The 21,692-nt window shown below is 37.9% G+C and overlaps 1 pseudogene across 4 annotated transcripts in view; it reads left to right on the plus strand.

Moving 5' to 3' along the window:
- Window positions 1-16,824: 16,824 nt before the first annotated feature.
- Window positions 16,825-21,692, plus strand: part of LOC149192778 (putative pentatricopeptide repeat-containing protein At3g13770, mitochondrial pseudogene) — a 37,501-nt pseudogene continuing 32,633 nt past the window's right edge. For 2 of the 4 annotated variants that reach the window (XR_016254385.1, XR_016254386.1), the window contains exon 1: window positions 16,825-20,719. The product of XR_016254385.1 is annotated as a putative pentatricopeptide repeat-containing protein At3g13770, mitochondrial pseudogene, transcript variant X2 (transcript). Of the gene's footprint in view, window positions 20,720-21,141; window positions 21,276-21,692 lie in introns of those variants that run through there. The other 2 variants (XR_016254387.1, XR_016254384.1) reach the window with 2 other exon arrangements.

Raw genomic sequence — 21,692 nt, forward strand, 5'->3', positions numbered from 1 at the left:
TTAACTACCCATTAAGTGTTGTGTTTAGCCATGATTGCAGGAATTTGACCAACGTTGCATTTAACAAGTGGTGACCATTGAAATTTAAGCGTCGGTGGTTAGGGGATTGGCCCAAGGTTTTGGGGCTGCGGTCTTGTGTTAAGGGGGTTGGCCCCCTTTGGGCCCCGCCTAAATGTTCTGCAACACTTAAATATAAAATGGCCACGTTGCATAACAAGAACTGCCCATATGGGTTGTTGTTAAGGCGTTGGGTTGATACATATGAGGTCGCATGGTCGAATCCATTGGAGGCCCAAAAATTTTAACATACGCCCACCCTCGGCCACGTGGCGGCATTTGGGCCTGCCACGTGGCAACCTGTGATTGGTTGCCCAAATGGAATATTCCTAGAATATTTTGGGAATATTCAGTGTTATTGGGCAATTTTTCTTTCTGGCATAACTTCCTCATACAGAGACCGTTTTTCGAACCGTTCATGGCGCCGGAATCAGGAGGACGAGCTCTATTCGGTCATTTAGGTTCGACCTAGTTCTGAGCATTTTAAAAATTGAGCATTTTCGACACTTGGTCTTGAGCTCCTAATCAGGTAGTGATCTTGCTTATGTCATTTTCATTGAAATGGATCTCCAATTTTCTTGTTGTTGTGACAAGCTCTTAGTCAACTTTTCAAAGAATCCCATTAAGCTGTAAATTTGGAAAATGGTGAGCACCATAGGGTGTTGATGAATCCTTAAGGGACTTGTAGGTTCCCTTCAGTTAAAACCCCTTCCATGGCTCAAAAATAACTCTGACAGGTCAAAATTTGTGTTCGTTGGCTTTGCTATAGGATCTAGAAAATTCACCACCAGTGACAGAATTATGGGATCAGGGTGGTCTAAAGGGTGTTTCAAACTTTGGCAGTGAAGGATAAAATAGAAAACACCTTCTTCATATCACTATTCTCAAAATAAGGATTTCACTTCAACTCAAATTGCAGGAAAACACAAATTGGTGTATATTAAAAACCCTTCTTATAGCTTTTTGTGCTAGAGAAAATAGGCTTGATGCTCCCTTAATTCTACACTTTTTATCATTCATGTAGCATTATTGTCACTCCTGCAGCACATAGATTCTCCTCCTTGATTTTGGGTGGCCAAGAATTTGGTCTTTCTTAGCTATCTATAGTGACCCCTAATACTTAGACACACACAAGAGCAATTACATAGTGCTTCATGGAGTCCAAATGGTCCGATTTGCATACCTTGCTTACCTATGGAGCTACCTGATGGTATTGATACTTTGATGGTTGCATGGAAGATATGGACATGGGTGAGGTTGTTTATGAGTTTCATTTGTGAGGTCATTTCTTTGTCTCCCTTGCTTCCTGCAATTTTTTTGAGAAAATTACAAAAAAATTATGTTTTCTATTGGTTGAACTCAATGATGCAGGTCCTTTGTTTATGAAAATGCTTCTTTGGCTCAGATGATGATTCTTGTTGGGTGATCGAGAACCCTATAGCAGCTGACAAAGGATAATGTAGCTACTCTGTACCAAATTAGTGACCCTCCAATACTTTCATGGTGGTTGTCATTTCAATTTGGTGCTCCAACTATGGTCCTGTAGGGTTTGTGCAGATTGTTACAGGATTGTGCGTCTTCCTATAGCAGTAACACATACCCTTCTAGGATAGTAGTTTTCTTCAAATGCTACCTCTAAAAATACTGATAATTCATGAGCATCCCGTGGACAAGGGTCTGAGGCCTTTTCTACGGGTGAAGAGATGGAAAAATGGGTGAAAGGGAGTGTTTTTAATGGAAAAAAGTGGAACTTTGGGTGGAGGAGAGGGCAAGTGGTGTGAAAAATAGATGACGAGGTTATGGTGGACCCCTCCCCTTGTTCCTAGGTGAAAAAAATAGGATTTGTACCTTATTTTTATACTGATCACAAGCTTGTAGCAAATTTGGGACAATCTTATAGCAATACATGATAAACATGTAGTAAATTGTTTAACCCATATATCACAAATAGTAGATTGGATTCACTTGAAATTTTTTTAGCATGTTTCCAACATCCTTATGCATCTCCCCATAAAACATATTGGCCAATGGATGCACGAATATTGAGAAAAAATGAAAATTGGTTGTAGGTGATGGCGGCCAATATCTTGAAAAGTATGCACTAGAATCACCTGAAATTTTTTAAGCAAGTTGTCATCATCTTTATGCATCTCCCCATAAAACAACTTGGTCAATGGATGCATGATTTTCGAGATATGGTATAAACAATTTATGCCCTATGTTTTTTTCAATCCTGCAGCAACACAAAACTTTCTTGTAGAACTTCAAGACAACGAGGAAAATGAATGGGAAAGGCTTGGGAATGGTGGGTGGATGTTGGAAATGGATGAGGGTAATGGATTGACATGTATTCAGTCTTATTGGAACATCTGGGAAAAGGAGGTGAAAGCTTAAGTTTGACTTCACTTGACTAGTGTAACAACCTCGGGTTAAGTTTCAATGTAAAAAAAAATAAGACCAAGGTCATAGGACACATATTCCAAGATGAATGGTGGGGAAAACGTCACATTGGGGGTCACTTGTGGTTTATTAATGGCTACGAAAATTGGCAAAGTAATTGACAATGACAAAGAGGTAATAATTGACATTTAATTATGAGAAATAAAGGAAAATAAGAGAAAAGGAAGGTGAAGAGACAAAAATTTTCATGCTAAGGAAATTAGAGGGAAAATGAAGGAAAATGAAGAAAATAGAGACATCAATGATAAAAAGGCACCTAATAAACAATTGATAGCTTTTCCCCATCTTTGGAGCATGAGTAGCAAAGGAAAGAGAACAAACAATTGGACAAGCAAGCAAGGAAAGTAAGGAGAAGGTTGGAATAACAACTTCAACAGGAAGGTTTTCCAGGTAACAGGTTGCATGTGTGATTTCCTAGCTGACGTGTAAATGCATGGTACATGCATTTGTTTATTTGGTTCATTTGTTGTCATTTGCATGTGCTTTGTCTGGTTTGACAATGGTTTCAGCCTTGCCTTGCGATTTCCTAGATAGCCATGGTGTGATGGGATTCATTTCTAGTTGAGCTTTGGATTGTCGAAAGGTTTTTGATTTGGTGAGGTGGTTTCAAGAAAATTCCCAAGGGTTAGGAGTGGATATGGTTTTCTCTGAAAAGAACTCGATAGGTGGGTGGAGACATGAAAATTCCTCAAGGGACGGTGAAGGAATTTCGAGACATCGAAGCTTGTTTTGGTAGTGTGATCTCTTGATTGGTTTTGGCAAGATCGCGATAGTTTGAGGGTGGAGGTGGTTTAACCTCTGTATTCCATTGGTTGTTTATGTCTTGGTTTATCCCATGAGATCCCACATTCATGCTTAGAATATGGCATAGGGGTGATTAGTTGAAAGAAAGATTTGGTTTAGCTCAATCTATGGTCGACTAGTACGTGGAAGTCCCTAACTTGGTTGGATTTTGCATATGTTAATAATAGTTGTTTTCCTATTGTGATTTATGAGCATTTTTGCTTGTTATTATGTTGATGTGATGGTTGTTATGTCATGGTTAATATTTTGGTTATATGCAGGTTATAAGCATGGTTCTATAATATGTTCTAGCTATGGTTCTTATTATGCTTTAATAAGTTAATGACTAGTTGATGAATGCATGGGCTAACAAGTGTTGTTGCAACTACTTGGGAGGGCATTAGACCTTCTCGGTGATTTTTAGCCAAAGTACATATATTTACGCTTAGATATTCATTCATGACCTGTATCTTACATGTTTACCACATGTTTGACGAAATGCCTAGTATTTTATAGTCATTCTAGGTCAAGTTTCTGATTCAAGTTTGAATGATTAGCATTGTTTTCATGTTAAATATGATTTTGGAAATTTATAGGAAGTTTTGGGAAATGGTCTGGAGACTAGCCTAGAAAAGTGGCCCAGATCTCAGGACCACATGCTATGAACTAGAGATTTGGGGTCACAATCGCATGGAGCAAGGCTTGTGAGTCCGGTTGGAGGCTCACAACCATGTAGGCAATGTCAAGGGTGTAGTTATAGGCTTAGGTTACTGAAAAAAGGGTTTTAGCTCAGGGATTGGTCACTTGGGGTGGTTGTTCGACCTCTGAGTGATTTATGGTTCCTGAGGAAGGTCAGTGAGTCTTAGTTGTAGGCCCCACTTCCTTAACTGGAACTAGGAAGTCAGGTCATGTCATAGTGGCACCCGCTTCACATTTACTTAGAGGGCTTGTAAAAGCGGGTAAATGTGGGGTGGCATTGTTACAATTAGATTTTTTATCAACTTTTTCTTATGGTGCTAACTTATTCTTTTTCCTTCCAAAGGTTGAAGAGCACTCGAATTAATCAGAGAGAGAGATACATGGGGCAATTTTTTATTTTTTTCAATTTTTTTCTTTTTTTTTCTAGGCCTACTAGCTACCTCAAAGATGTTTTCAACTAGCAGCTTTGCCTAGGCACCTCAGAGGAGGTTTTCACCTAGGATCTTATTTCTTTTATTTTTTCTTCTCTTTCCAATGCATTGACCACCTCATGGAGGTTTTGAATCAATGAGCCAATATCAAGCACCTCAAAAGAGGTTTTAACCTGAGATTTTATTTTCCTCTTATTTGTTTCTCTTTTTGCTTTTTTTTTTTTAATTCCTCTATCCTACTCTACTTGAAAAAAAAAAATCTCTTTCAAGTATAGAAATACTTCCCATGGAGCCACGTGCATATTACAAGATGACAAATAAACTCATGTGTAGGCTTGAAATATATGCTTTGACATGTATCTAAATATGAGAGACTAACTACTTTGAGTTTGATGATCTCAAACATTGTTGAAGAGAGTGGTCCTTTTGCTTAGTGATTGTTAGGAACCAAAGTTCCATATAGTTGTGATGCCCTTGGTTCACTTGCTCATATGGATCATTTTGTATGCCTTCTTCTTCCATGCCATTCAAATCTTCTACTATTTTATGATTTGTCCCATGAACACATAAAGGATCTGATGATAAGCATAGTAGAAATTCTCCAATCTCAGGCTCTAATGGCTAGCCTCCATCAAATGTAGTACATGATTTTTTTGGATCTTATTCTTCTGGATGTTGTTCTTCAATGACATCAGGAGAATCTCCTTTTTCCAGTACTCTTTTTGATCTAAGATGAATACCATTTAGATCAAGCGGAGTTGTTTGGAAATGTCGTACCTCAACATTGTAAGTGGGTTGAGTTACTTTATAGCTTGGGTTCAGAAATGGTTGTACAAGTAGTTGAGTGGGAGTGGGTCTTTGAGATGGATGTGGTTGAGGTGGATGGTATGGATAACATGGAGTTGGGTATGGATGATATTGAGGAGATTATGGATTTTTCCCATAAGGTCCTTTCTAACCTTGTTGCCATAATTGGTTTTGGGGTTGAAATGACCAAGGTTTCCAAGGAAAACGTGTGCTCCAATTACTTTGATATTCTTGTGCATGAAATTGAAATTGAGAATTAGGATCTTGCATCATACCAAGTTGACTATATTGCCATGATTTTCTTGGAGCTACATAACAGAGTTGCTTTGGAGATTGACTTGCTCCACTGTCTTCCTGGTAAAATTCCTTCAACCTTGGTAATGATGAGCAATATTTAGTAGCATGTGATTTTGCATGGATAACACAAATATCAACATCCTTTTTTTGCTCATTTTGCATTCTTAACATTTCTACTTGTTCACATAGATCGCTAATAATTTATGTTCTAAATTTATTAAGCAAATTTCCAAGTTCAACTTGACTTACCATTCTCAATGTTGATTTACTTACTCTTACCCTTCCTCTTGATATGTGCTTGCATATTTCAAAAATTTCTTCAAATGATAGTTGGTATACATCACCTCTACTCATGAGATCAAGGAGATCAATCCACTCATCCCTGATTGTTCTAAGTTAAATGGTTTTTAGTGTGTCAAATCCTAAATGATGTAATTTTTCCCTCTTAACATTATACATAAATCTCTCTATTAGATCCTCAAGTCTCTCATCTTCTTTTTGAGTCATTCTAAATATTTCCTCTTTAATATCATGATCCTTATATTTTTCTAGAAATATCCTTTGCATATCATTCCATGATCTTATTGAGTTTGTCCTTAAACTCGTGAACCATTTAAGAGTTCTATCCTTTAGTGTTGCCGAAAACAATCTCAATTTTTGAGTGTTTAATAAGTAACCATAAGATTTGCAAAGTATTTCAAATTCAAAGAGAAATGTTCCCATATTCTTTGACCTCATACCATGGAAGTTGGGAAGAAATGATGGAGGGATATTTTTCTTGTGAATGTTGTTGTTAGTATCTTGAATGGGAAATCCAAGAAGATCTTCCTCATTATTATCATCTTCATCCATTTTCTTCTACTTTCTTTGCCACCTCTTCTTCTACCTACAAAAGTGGATGGTGATGTGGTTCTTATTGCACCATGTGGTCAAATGGGGGGTTTTTGGTGTTGGAGAATTTTTTTTTTGGTTTTTATATAATTTTTTGAATGAGAATGCTAATACAATGTAAGATACCTAATGCAATTTTTTTTTTTGTAGAGAATATGAATGTAGAAAAGAAAAAGGAATCATTCGAAGAACAAGAGAATGCTTGCTTTGACACCCTCCCTGACAATGACGCCAAAAAGTGATGAGCCTTAGTATTGCAACAAGGGTTTTGCAACTCCCAAGGCTACTAGCTTAAATTATCAACCCGAGGTTTGTACAAACTTAAGAGGGGTCGACATCTATGTGCAACAGACACCTTCCTCTTCCTTGCCTGAATCCCTTTGATGCAAGTGAAAGAAGGTAATGAAACAACTTCAAATGAGAAAAGATATAGGTAAGCCACCAATCTTAAGTTGCAAAAGGTAAATAACAATAAGCAAATGTATTCTACTTCTACTACAAAGTAAATCTAGACTAATTGCAGAAATCAACATTCAAGAAGCAAGCAATGTAAGAGCCAAAATGTGACCTAACCAAGCCTTGGCTCAACCAAAGTGGTCTCAAGGCATTCATAGGCTATAAATCTACTTCTACCATGAATTTGGAGTGAATATGGGCAAGGAAGATCTCGAAAACAAATTGCTACAAGATTGTTGTTTCTCAAGTTAACTTGCCAAATTCTTAAACAAATCAAATGCAAATGAGATGGGGTGAATTTTGTTATTAAGTAGGATGCACTAGGATTCCAATTCAAGCGGAATCACTCAAAAATACCCTTGTTAACATGTGCTAAAAATTAGCTGAAAATTACTACTCTAAAAACCAAAAATTCTAGAACTAGTGAGCTAGTTAACTTACCAAATGCCTAACCTGGTCAAATGTAAATGCTATGGGGTAAATTTTGTTATTAATTATAATGCTTTTAGGACTCAATACAAGTGGAATCAACTCAAAAGAGCCTCGTTAACATGTGCTAAAAATTAGCAGAAAATTACTAATGCTTTGCTACATGATTGCTGGGAATGACTGCCTATCTACTTTATTAACCAAAGCAAAGTTCCTACTAGGTCTTTGAACCCATTTTATTCATAATTATGGTCTTATGGTCATTATGGACAGCCTAGGGGTGGTTATGAGTGTTGTTGGGCAATTCAAAATGTATTTAGATGTTTTTTCATAGTGCTAAAGAATAGCCTGTAAGTGTTATAGGATAGGGCCGAGAGCTATTTGAACATAGAAAAGGGTGGAAATAGGAGTGCTGGAGGTTGGGGTAGGTCAAAAAGGGATGAAAGAGCTTGCTTCAATCCTTAGCGGGGTCAGCTGGTCTATCTTGTAGCAGAAAATACAATATCTCCTCTTCTTGTAGCAAAACTGTAATGGTGGATATATTGTAGAGAAACAAGGCAAAGTTGGGAGGGTGGGCTTTTGGGCACTTGAATCATTCAATCATGTTATTAAAAAAAAGTGAAAATCCTATATACCAAAAATGTATGCATGTGCTAGCATTGTCTAACCAAAACCTTTAACTGAGTGAAAGCTAGTTATTAAATAGAACCTAGAAATGTAAATGCAAAGGAACAACGAATGGAAACTGATCTCTAAACAACATATACATAATCATAAATATTTTTGGCCAATCCTACAACAAAGGAACCTTGAGAATATTAGCACTATAAATATGGTGCAAACTTTGTTATCAAGATTTTTTGTCAATGAAGGAATAACCAATGAACTAATCTAAACTGAATGCGTAAAGCAACGAATAAAATACAAAGGGACTTGAGTACCCAGGGTTGGGCCCTAACCCTAAGGATATTAGGCCCCTATGAAGACAAATAAAACTAAAAAGAAGCTGGATTTCATTAACTAGAAACAATGTTCATACATCAACAGTCAAAATGCTCAATATAAAGGACTTGCTCCTAGCTCCGAAACTATAATCTCCAATTCGAATCCCCTGTGCACTGGTAGGCCCTCTTATTTATACAAAAAATGATGAAGGGTAGCCTCCTTGATGAGGGGGGATTTTTCCCTCCAATTCCCCAAAATTGTGGATTTGGTTCCTTGATTGATTTTGAATGTTAAGGAGGATAAATCCTATGTAAGCCAACCAAGGTCAAGATCCTCTTTTGGTGGGGAACACATCCCTACATTTTCTCAATCAATGGAGCTCCAAAATATGTTCAATACTTTCATAATATTCCGTTCATTTATTATCAATCATGTAGCATCCCGTGGCAGGGAACAAGTCCCTAGATTCTCTCATTCTCAAATCTCTCAGAGTTCACTCAATATTCTCTCAATACTCTGCAAAAAATAGTAATATTAAGCACATAATACAAGGGGGAAATCGAATTCCCAGGAACCCATTAATACTGTGAATTAAATCTATAATGTGTAAGTAAAGGGGTTAAATAAATGTTTTAGGTGTCTAGGAAATGCCAAATGGGCCTTATAAAATACATAATTATGTGTCCCATCATCTGCTACCAATCCTTTCCTTCAGTTTACATGTACCTCTATCCATGCCAGTCGACGATGCTCTTTAGCTCTCAAACCTTCCTTAGCTCTGACAAAGAATCCCAACTTGTTTCCAATGGCAATAAGAGTCTCCAAGCTCCAAACATGGAGGGGCAAGCTAGGAAGAATTGCATAGACCCTTAATTTTTTCACTGGTTCCTTCTCTAGGTCGAAACAAATTGACCAGGATTTTAGGAGTAATCATTCCTTCCCCTAACTCTAGTTATGCTCCAGAATATGCACGCAATCCACCTCTGACTTGAAAACGTACGATAACCATCCATGAACCAAGTTATGCACCACATAAACATAATCTAGGAGAGGTCTCCACAATGAGGAGAACCATTTCTTCAATGACAAATCAACATAGGCTTTAACCCCAAATAACACTACTAGTGTTTTTCCTTCATAATCCATGAATCATGAGAGATTAATGTCTTTTCCCATGGTCAAGATAACCACTTCATGTTGTTTTCGAATGAATTTGCTGTCCCTACAAGAGGGGGGAGAGCATTCAAGATACTAGGGTGTCTACGCATCTTCGATGGTTTGGGATGAAGGCATGAGGAGGTCGTTTTCTCGAGAAATAGAAGGGGATGGAGGAAAGGGAGTTGAGGCAGCCACATGAAGAGGAGAGAAGATCAAATGGTTTCCATGAGGTCCACTGTATGACATATGTCACAAGTGATGGGATGAGATAGGGAGACTGGAAAATGACCTGTCTAGTGACAGACCAAACACCCAAAAAAAATCTGACTGCAGCAAGAAAATGCAGTTGCAGGGAAGGCTAAGCTCATAATCTACGAGCTCTTCTAGATTTTCATCTATTTGTCTGTTGATTGGACTGCTAATGATTAATGCTTTCCATATGTGTCCTAATGCATCCTGCAAGGGGGTCTGTGTCGTTAGACTACATATAATCTAGGGCCTTATGGCTTGACAACCGCGGAGGGCAACAAATCTATGGAGTAACCTTTGAACATCATGTAACTACCTAATAAATACTTTTTTTTTTCCAAAGAAAAAAATTGAACTTTTTATTAAAATAAAAAGTTACATAGTATATGCGTTAAGCATTCAATTTGGTTGTATGAAAGTAGATCATACAGCCCACAGGATACAGTCCTGCCTAAAAGCAGAAAAAGAAAGTGCTGCTCCTATTATACGGCGTGCAGCCCAAAAAAAACTAGTTGGCCTAAGTCTTCCTGCCCTTCTTCTTCTCCACTTTTCGCCAACCATCCATGTTGGGAGTGGAGTCAATAACGGGAAGCTGGTTTTCCATTGTACTCATTGGTTGCTCCTTATCTGAATCCGATCCTTCAGGACTGTGACTTCGTTTATTACCGCTTATTTCCAGCTGGAGCTCTTTTTCCTTTTCCTCATTAATCTCCTTATCCTTATTGTCCTGATCTTTATCCTTTGCTGTATTTGTTCTTCTTTCTTTGATATATCTGCCTTCTTATATGCAACGTCTATGTTCTGCCATCCTTTCGGCTTCCTTTGTTGTTGCTTGCTCTTGTTGTGGTTTGGACATGCATTGTACAGATGACCTGTTTGTTGACATCCTCGGCATCTGAAAGCTGTATTCTCATAGTCCAAAGGTTGTTTCCACTGTGTGTTATTGAAATTCAGGATGATGCTTTCAGGTAGTCCTCGGCTGAGATCTACCTCAACACATATTCTAGCAAAAGTAAATATTCCTTTTATATGTCTCTCTCCGTCTATCTTTATCATTCTCCCCAAGGTATTTCCAATTGTTGTTAGAGCCTTTGAATGCCAGAAATGTAAAGGAAGATTATGCATCCTAACCCATACTAGCATCCTTGATACCACCATGGTGTTGGCATCAAAATCAAGAAACCAAGGGGTAATAAAAAGTTCAGCACTGCCCCAGAACCATGGCCCTTGGTTGAGAACTGTTTCCTTTTCTTCTTCTGTGTGAAAACATACTATAAAAAACCCCTTAGGGTATAGGTAGATTTGGCAGTTTTTCGTCCAAACCGAGTGGATCCATTGATACAATGCATCAGTTCTAGGCCAAAAGCCATTAAATCTACAAATAACTGCATTTTTTTGTAGATCTGAATACATATTATTTACCTCTGGTATTTCGATGGAGATAGATGGGCTCTCCGGCATTTGATCTACAATGTACTGCCGTGGAGGTTCAGTAACAGCTGTGGGGATTTTCCTTTTGCCCTTCACTGCTTCCTTAAAAGACCCTTTGCTTTGCGAGCTAGTTTTAGCGCTTTTGGCTCCTCCTCATAATCTCATATTGAGAATGATTGTAGAGCCTGGCTTGATGTTGTATTCTTGCATGGTTCTGCATTCTTGCAGCGATCTGCCCTCATTTAACAAGTGTTGTTTCTCAGCCGGGTAGCCAATCTAATTGGTGATATTGTTCTTCAAGTCTGAAACCCTGTCACTGTCATAAATCCAGATCACGATTGTGTTTCCTTTTGGCGTCTTTACAAAGATTTGGAAACCGGACCTGGCAATCTGGGGTGGCTCGGTTCTTGTCAGATCTGAGCCATCCAACTCCTTATCCGAGAGGGTTGTCCAGGGCATAAATGTCTTCGCTGCCGAGATGTCAGCCACCCGCATCTGCCCGGAGGTGAACAGGGGAGCCTCGGTCCGCACGGAACCCTGTCCCAATCTCCCGCCCCATACTTGAGCGGCAACCATACCTGTACACGAATGCCATAGAGCGGCGATTCGAACTTCCTGTAGCAGACCGAAGGGAGGCAAAGGAACAGTCAGCCTCATCTCTTTCCAAATGACGCAGAAATTGCTGCCTAGCCAGGCCGGAACACCCGCGCAGGATAACGCAGATACCCAAAGCAGGGTAGGGTCAGGTTGATTTGAAGCGAAACGCCCAGGGCTTTGAGGAATGGAGCCCAGATCCGCCGTGAGAAAACCGACCTGAGCCAGAAAGGGAGAAAATTCCTCCTGCCCCTGAATACTTTGATTCGATCCATGAGGCTCCTTTCCAGCAAAGGAACCGGGCAAAAACCAAAATGATGAATCAAGTTCTGAGATCCCAGCAGCCAGGCGCCAAGCAGATCCGGAACATAGCTGATCTCTGGGGGCGGCGACGGCATAGAACGATCCTTCTGAAACCCTAGACACTCGAGAAACCGCCATTTTTCCTCTCGTTGCCATTTCTGAATTTTGGTAGTTCACCTAATAAATACTTACCATATTATAATAAGAAATTTATTTCTTTTCATTAAAATCAAATATAAAATTAATAATTCTATCACTTTAATATTATAATAACATATTAACCTGTTTTATAGTATTATAATATTAATTTTGAATATATGACTTTTATTTTAAGATTTAATAGGGCCTTGTTGCTTGACAACCACGAAGGGTAGCAAATCTATGAAATAACCTTTGACCATCATGTAGCTGCCTAACAACTACTTACCATATTATAATAAAAATTTCATTTCCTTTCATTAATAATCAGATATAAAATTAACAATTCTATCTTTAATATTATAATAACATATTAACCTATTTTATAGTATTATAATATTAATTTTGAATATATGAATTTTATTTTAATATTATAATTATATATATATATATATATATATATATATATATATATTACAATAATGAGAATTTTTGTATTATTACAAAATTGGTGCTTGGTTCTGAGCGAATACATCAAGAAATACATCACCATAAGTCTAAGTCTTTCAGACTGATCTTTCCTATCCAAAATTAGTCCTCTCGAGAGGCACATTATTCACGCAGACAAAAGGGGTTTTTTTGGAGCTGAATCCCTTCTAATAGAGCCCCAAAATAAAGCAAATTTATAGTACATACACTCCTAGTTTATGAAGTAACTTGATGTTGCATGATTTATCATTGAAACTATTACTACGGAATAAAGGACGATCCTTATTGGCAATTAACCATCAATTTAACAAATTTCTTATTACATCTCAGATTGACACATCCATCTGCTTCATTATTATTATCTGGTAGAATGTTCTTATAACTCATAATTGGGATATCTTTTATTTCCTTCCTGACACGTTTTAAGAGATTATCCAAAAACTGATCTCTTGGAGATGAATCTTTAACCACGTGTTGAATTAATAACAAGAGGCACCCAACACAACGAGAGAGGACGATTTTCTTTGACAAGGAGGATGCCTTGTAATATGCCATAAACTTTTGCTTGATTATTTGTCTTCTTTCCCAAACCCCATAACTACTCAAAGGTTTTTTTTTTTTTTTTTTTTCACCGAGATCATAGATAATCCCCGCCACCAATTTATAATGATACTACTTAATAACTATAATATGTAATTTTATTTTAACATTTTAATATTAATAATTATAATTATAACATTATTACCTAGCATTTATATTAATTTGATTTTAAAATTTCATATTATAAAAAGAAATAATTAATCTTTATTAAAAATGTTATATATATATATATAATCCTTAAAAGTTAATTAAATTATTTCTTCTGAAATTTAATATTTAATTCTCTCTAATATTTTAGTTCATTTAAATCTAATTCTTAACCCTAAGATCCTTTTCATTTCTCTTTAAAAACCCTCTCCCCTCTTTTATGGTATTCTTAATCTAGTCATTATCCCCCTTTTTTATTTAATCTGGTATGTCTTTCTTTTTAGTAATTTAAAAGCTTCATTCGTCCCTGATAATGAGTGGAATGTCAAGTCGAAATGTCAGATGTTTCACACACATGCCATAGTTCTTTCGAGAAGCTACAACATATGATATGAATTCAAATTGTGAAATCTTACACTTCATTGTCATAATATGGAAAAATTAACTAATTTTGGAAAGTAAACACTTTTGAGGTTGAAACTTCGTAAAATGCTTTATTGATAGACAAAATTGACATGATTGCATATTTACAATCATTTTTCTTAATTGACTAGTTGTCTAAACACTTGTCAAATATTACAACTTTGGCATTGTAACGCCCTTTCCAAACATTTACCTGCTTTTACAAGCTCCCAAGGTAAATGTGAGGCTGAGTGTTACTATGACATGACCTAACCTCCAAGTTCCAATTAAGGAAGTGAGGCCTACAACTGAACACTTACTAACATCCTACAGAGACTACAAATTACTCAGGAGCTGAACAACCACCCCTACTAATCAATCCCTAAGCTGGAACCTTTTTTCTCTGACCTAGCACCCCAACCACATACACAATAAGGAAAAAGTCTGGTTATGAGACCCCAGCCACATGCAAAAGCCTGCTTCCATGTAATTATGACCTAAAATACCGAGTTCAGTGTCAACAATTCTGAGACCTGAGCCACTTTTTCAAGCTAGCCTCCATACCACTACCCATAACTACGTGTAAATTTCTAGAATCATTATTAACATGACAACAATGCCAAACCTTCAAACTTGAAGCCATAACTCGACCTAGACAACCTAGAACGTGATAGACATTTTGTCAAACATATGGTAAACATGTAAGCTACAGGTCATGAATGCATATTTGATCATAAATCTTTGAACTTCATCTAAGAATCACCAAGAAGGTCTAATGCCCTCTCAAGTAGCTGCAACAACACTTGTTAGCCCATGCATTCATCAACTATTCAAATACTTATCAAATAACTAGATCACATCATAGAATCGAGCTTATAACTAACATATAACCAAAATATTAACCATGCCAAATTAACCATCAAATCAACATAATAACAAGTACAAGTTCTCATAGATAACAATAGGAAAATAACTCTTATTAACTTTATGAAAAACCCAACTAAATTAGGGATTTCCACATACCACTCGACCATAGATTGGGTTGAAACAAATATTTCTTTCAGCCAATCACCCCTATGCTATATTCCAAGCATGAATGTGGGATCTCATGGGATAAACTAAGACGTAATCAACCAGAGACTCCAGAGGTTAAACTACCTCCACCCTTAAAATATCGTGATCTCATCTAAACCGATCCCGAGATCACAAAATCAAACCGAGCTTGGATGCCTTAGAATTTCTTCACCATATCTTGAGGAATTTTCTCGTCTCTACCCACTTGTTAAGGGCTTCCCGGAAAAAACCATCTCCACCTCCAACCCTTGGGAATTTTCCTAAGACCACCTAACCTAGTTCCAAAACCTTCTGGCAATCCAAAGCTCACTAAGAATGAATCCCATCACACCATGGCTATCCATGATTGGCAAGGCAAGGCAAGACTGAAACCACTGTCAAACTAGGCAAAACCCATGCCAATGAAACAAATGACACAAATAAACAAATGCATGTACCATGCATTCACACCTCAACTAGGAAATCACACATGCCACTTGTTACTTGCAAAATTATCCTATTGAAGCTGCTCTTTCAACCTTATCCTTGCTTTCCTTTGCTTGTCCTTTTCCTTCCTTTGCTTTCCTTTATTTGTCTTTGTTTGCTTGCTTGCTTTCTCCTCTTGAAGCTCTCTCTCTCACTCAAAACCGATCTAAGCCAAAACTGAGAAAAAGTTGTGAACTATTTCTTTGATGCTTTTTTATCATTGATGTCTCTTTTTCTTCATTTTCCTTCACTTTTCCTCTAATTTCCTTAACGTACAAATTTATGTCTCTTCACCTTCCTTTTCTTCTATTTTCTTTTATTTTCATAAATAAATGTCAATTATTGCCTTTTTGCCTTTGCCAATTTTCATAGCCATAAATAAACCAAAAGTGATGCCCACTATAGTGTTTGTCCAACATTCAGCTTGGAATACATGTCCTGTGACGTTGGTCTTATTTTGCCTTTATTATCCTTTATTACATGAAACTTTAACCTAAGATTGTTACATGCATATTATGGTTGTGTTGACAAACATACTAAAACATACTAAAAAGTGTGGATGTTTGGAAATTTTCGTGTTTGAGATTCTAGAACCTAAAAATGAGCATTTGAAACTTGAGAGTTTCCCAGTGGCTATTGTAACGTGCTATATGGCTTTATTAACGAGGTAGATTTATTTTTGTGTTTGTAACTCGATACCTAGCAAACATATGGTCTAATGCCACATGGAGATGAACCTGTTAATAGATCACCTTAATAGTGTGGCCTACAATATTTACCCTTTTATGAGCCACTTTTTTGCTCTTGGGATAACATGAGCTTTGGTTGAAATTTAAATTTGGGCCTTAGTTGACTAGAGCTACTACTCACTAATATTGATGAAATGCCATATACTTTTCACCAATTACATTTTATTTGCAACCCGACGTTGAGTTTCAACAATGTCTCTGTTGTAACAGTAGTTCTCTTGAGAATATAGTCCTATAATTTCATGTAGGTTTCTTTGTCCATATTTGCAGTTTTGTTACTCTAATCAACATTGTTGTCAGAAAATGACCTCTCTACCAATCTCCAATGTTTTTTTTTTTTTTTTACTTTTATCCTAATGACGCTGAGGGCTCAAAATGTACCACTAACACTCTCATGGTGGCTTGGAAGGTCCACTCTGACCCACTTATAATTTTCTAATCATCAAGGTCTAGTTCCAGGTTACAATTTCCATGAAACAATTTGGCAACAAGGTATATGCAATTAAGCCATGGACTATGTGTAATGAAACAAAACCTTAACAATTGAGCAACGTATTTTATGTAACAATTCTTTTGGTAATGGTTCAACGTGAGCCATTTGGATCATAATATATACAATATAGTTATGGAGTCATTATTGTGAATTGTGATCATACTATTACATTAGCCTTCATTCAAATACCTAGGAAAATCTTTTCCTCTAAACAATTTGGAATCAGAAAAAATAAAGTGGGTATTGATATTTCAACGAATTGCAATCCTATAAGAACACTGTTTGGGCAATCCCAAGTGAAATAGATGCTAACACCAACAATGCTTCACTCTGCAAGTCTAACCCTAACTATCAGCAGCCAAAGACATGCCTATGGCTACCTTAGTAGAGACAGAAACTCTATCGAATCAACTTGGTGAAAATCACACAAGAAAAGTAAACTGGAATCATGCAGTTTGCTTTTATATTGCATTACTATGGCTAATCCTTACCAAGCACTGGGTGAGTTTGACTTGCACCACTTGGTCGAGTGCAGGGCTACGGATCACCTTAGCTGATTACGAGCCGAATGTGAGCACTAGTTGAGTGCTGGTTAATTCTCCACAAAATTGGTAGGTAAATCATTAAGGTGGCTGTTTATCATTAAACTAGTTGGGAAAACACCTTGTGACGTTTAATGTGGGATCGCCATAAAATACTAGTAAATCTCGCTCTGTATAATTTCATTTTCATCTGGATTATCCTGTCAGAGCCTAGGTTATGTTCCATTTGTTCTTTACCGAAACAATAAAAAAATATAGCCATACTCCACCATACATTAACGAAGAACATGACATTCAATGATGCACTAATTGTAAGAGCCTGATCCTACTGATAGAAAATAGCAGGACAATACATGGTCATGGTCATGCTTTGTTGGCTGATGCCCTTTACCGTGATTTTTCAATTGGGAATGGAATGTCTACATATTTATTAATCTGAATATATAGAATCCAGAGTCCATCATCTATCAGATGGTTACAAATTTGTGCACTATGAGTGAATATCTTATGTATTATGTGAGAAAGTACCAATTTTATGAGATGGATTTCAAGTATACTGGTAAACTGTATCGTGTGGTATTAATCTACATTTAACACAGAAGCATCCATTTTTAACGCTGAGAATCGCTGGTTCAATATGGAGTTTGTGCTCCAAGTTCTTGTTCGGTGACACCAAATATCTGATGAATTGGTTTATCATCAATCCCAATTTTAAGAGCGGCCACCATTGGTTTTCCCTGAAAACCATATACCTAAAGCAGGTGAATCATGACAGAACTGTTAACTCCATCACAACCAATCACAGCACGATCATTCCCTCAGCAAAATGCTCGCTCAGGAATTTTGGGCTCTCAAGTATGGAATCGCAACGGTAAGAGAAAAAATAAAGTCCATCTGTGTATTGGGTTTATGCGCCAGAATGCATCGGCTTTGTGTTACAGAGGAGGACTGGAAGAGGCATTGAATCAGAGCAATTGGGTTGATTCTCGGTCTTACGCTTCCAAGCTGAAGCTCTGCAGAAGCATCGAAGAGGGGCAGACGTTGCACGGCCACATTATCAGAACTGGGTTTGGCTCAGACGTCAATCTGATCAACAAAATTCTCGGCATGTATGTCAGGCTCAGAAGGGCAGAGGATGCCCGCCAACTATTCGACGAAATATCAGAAAGAAATGCCGTGACCTGGACTACAATGATTGGAGGATACGCTCGCCAAGGGCAAGGTAGGAAATCATTGGACCTATTCTGCGAAATGCAGATGTCAGGCGTGGAACCCAATAAATTTACATTCGCATCAGTATTCGGCGTGTGTGCGGGCTTAGGAACTTTGCAGTGCGGGGAACAGATTCATGGTTACATCATCAAAACTAGAATTGAGTTGGACGACTTTGTGGAGAATGCACTTGTTGATATGTATGCTAAATGCCAAAGAACAGAGAATGCACGCAAGGTGTTTGACAAATTATCCCAGAGGGATGTGGTTTCATGGACTGCAATGATTGTGGGGTATGCGCAACTTGGCCAGGGAGTGGAGGCTCTGAGTCTTTTTAATCAGATGCAGAGGGAGCAGATGAAACCTGATGGTTACATATTTACCAGTGTTCTAAGCGTTTGTGGTGATATGTTAGCTCCTGGGCATGGGGCGCAGGTGCATGCGATTGTAATTAAGAGCGGGTTTGAGTCAGATGTCTTTGTTGGGAGTGCCCTTGTTGGTATGTACGTAAAATGTAACAGTATGGAGGACGCGTGTCAAATATTTGAGGAAATGCCTGAAAGAAATGTTGTCTCATGGACTGCCATGATCAACGGATATTACGAGCAAGAACAACATTCGGAGGCGCTATTGCTTTTCAATGAAATGCATAGGGTTGGCTTGAAGTCAAACCAGTTCACATATGCAGGTGTTCTCCGGGCATGCGCTGCAGTGAAATCCGTTGGACAGGGAAGATTGATTCATGCTTGTGTCATCAGAAGTGGATTCGAGTCTAATGTTTTTGTGGGGAACGCACTGCTTGATATGTATGCAAAATGTGGGAGTATGGCAGATGCAGAAAATGTTTTTGATGAAATGCCTGATCGAAACACCGTCTCATGGACTGTGATGATTCAAGGATATGCCATAAATCAGCAGGGCAAGGAAGCATTTAATATTTTGGAACGAATGCATCTGTCAGGAATTAGATTGGATCAGTTCACCTTCTCCGTTGTTCTCAGTATCTGTGCTGATCTTTCAGCCTTGGAACAGGGCAAACAGGTCCATGCTTGCATAATTAGAAGTGGCTTTGATTCAAATGTGATCTTGTTGAATACTGTTCTTGACATGTATGCTAAATGTGGGAGGTTACAGGATGCACGTGTAATTTTTAACAGAATCCCTAATGGGGACTTAGTCTCATGGAATGCAATGATTGCTGGATATGACAAGCATGGTTGCGGCAGGGAGGGCCTCCAACTCTTTGAACAATTTCAAGAGGTGGGTATAAAGCCAGATCAGGTTACCTTTGCTAGTGTTGTCAGTATATGTGCCAGTCTAGCACTTCTGGAACAGAGCAAGCAGATACATGCTTGCATTATGAAGAAGGGGTTAGACACAGATGTAGTTTTGGGGAATGGCTTAATTGATATGTATGCCAAATGTGGGCAAGTAGAGGATGCTCGACACATGTTCAATCAAATGCCTAATCAAGACGCAGTATCATGGACTGCTATGATTGCAGGTTATGGGAAACACGGGGATTGTAATAATGCCCTTAAACTTTATGAAGAAATGCTACAGACGGGTATGCAACCTGATCACATTACCTTGATTGGTGTCCTGTCTGCATGTAGTCATGGAGGGCTTGTGAATGCAGGCTGGCGCTACTTTAATTCCATGAGTCAAGACCATGGCATTATTCCAATTGCAGAACATTATGCTTGCATGGTTGATCTACTTGGCCGTGCTGGACACCTAGTAGAAGCAAGAGATTTGATCTCCCAGATGCCATTTGAACCAACTGCCTCTGTGTGGGGAGCCTTGCTTAGTGCCTGCAGGGTTCATTTTGATATGGAGTTAGGAAAGCAAGCAGCAGAACGCCTTTTGGAATTGCAACCACAGAATGCTGGAACATATATTCTGCTATCAAATATTTATGCTGCTGCTGGAATGTGGGATGAGACAGCAAAAGTGAGATCATTGATGGAGAACAGGGGGATTAAAAAGGAGGCTGGATGCAGCTGGATACAGATTGGAAACAAGGTGCATGCTTTTGTTGCAGGAGATAGATTGCACCCACAGTCAGAGGCTATCTATACAGTACTTGAGAAATTGGCTAGGCAGATGAAGGAAGCAGGATATGTGCCTAATACAAATTTTGTGCTGCATGATGTCGAGGGGGAGCAAAAGGAAAACATATTACTCCACCACAGTGAAAAGCTGGCCATAGCTTTTGGTATAATCAACAGACCTCCAGGAATGCCCATTAGAATTGTCAAAAACCTTAGAGTGTGTGGTGATTGCCACACAGCAAGCAAGATCATCTCCAAGATTGTTGGGAGAGAAATTATAATGAGAGATGCCAATCGCTTTCATCATTTTAAAGATGGGCTGTGTACTTGTGGTGATTACTGGTGACAATGCAGATTCGATTGAGTAAGTACTAAAGTTATTGTTGATGCAGTTATGTCATAATTTTCATCCATACGGCATGGTTTTTGGAGACTATTGGTGTAGTTAGGTACATTTGTGCCCTTTTAAACAATTCTTTTCACTGCCTGTAGTTTATAGTTCAATAATATGACCATTTGCACCCTTTAAACAATTCTTTGCACTGCCTGTAATTTATTGTGCAATAATAATGTTTTGCACCAAATTCGTTAGTAGCAAGATTTCACTTAAAAAGCTTCCAAAGAGTATCATTGATTTATGCTATAGAGCAAATGCCAGAATTTGGTCGAGCAATTGACTTTGGTGATCTACATCCATTGACTTTTAGAAATATATTTTTCAGTGTTGCAAATATCTCCCTTTATTTCTGGGGTTTCTCAGGTGGGTGATTTTTCTGCGTTTTTCAGGTCCAAGCTTGTGCTCGTGATATTTTCCAATGTTTTCCCTAATATTTCCAGTAAGTTTCTTTCTAATTTCTAAATCACAATGGAATATATTCAATGTTCCACCAAGACTCCGGTGCGGGGAGACGCGGGTGCGGGGAGACGCACAGGGGGGACGTGTGGGAGTACCCTCAAATTTTAGGGAAATTTCGGGGGTGCAGGGAGTCGTCGAGGTATATATATATATATATTTATAATTCAAGTTCATATTCATTGTCCACTGTTCAATAATGAAAGCATAAAAATATTAAATAGACAATTGAAATTTGAATCATTGATCCATCCTCATCATTCATTTTGATACATACATGATACATCATTCATATGACATACTCAAGTGACAAGTCTCATTATTGAATTAATTATTATTCATACATACCATGAGCATTGAGATTCGAAAAACAAAAATAAAAATCAATAATAAAATATTCAAATACTGAAATACATTGATCGATATCATTCATCATTCATTGATTCAATGGTTCATCATTCTACAATCTAGTAATCTACATTGA

This window comes from Pinus tabuliformis, chromosome 2_2 (assembly GCF_031772625.1).
Source record: "Pinus tabuliformis cultivar Carrire ecotype Pingquan chromosome 2_2, CPIR1, whole genome shotgun sequence".
In the NCBI taxonomy this organism is placed as follows: domain Eukaryota; kingdom Viridiplantae; phylum Streptophyta; class Pinopsida; order Pinales; family Pinaceae; genus Pinus; species Pinus tabuliformis.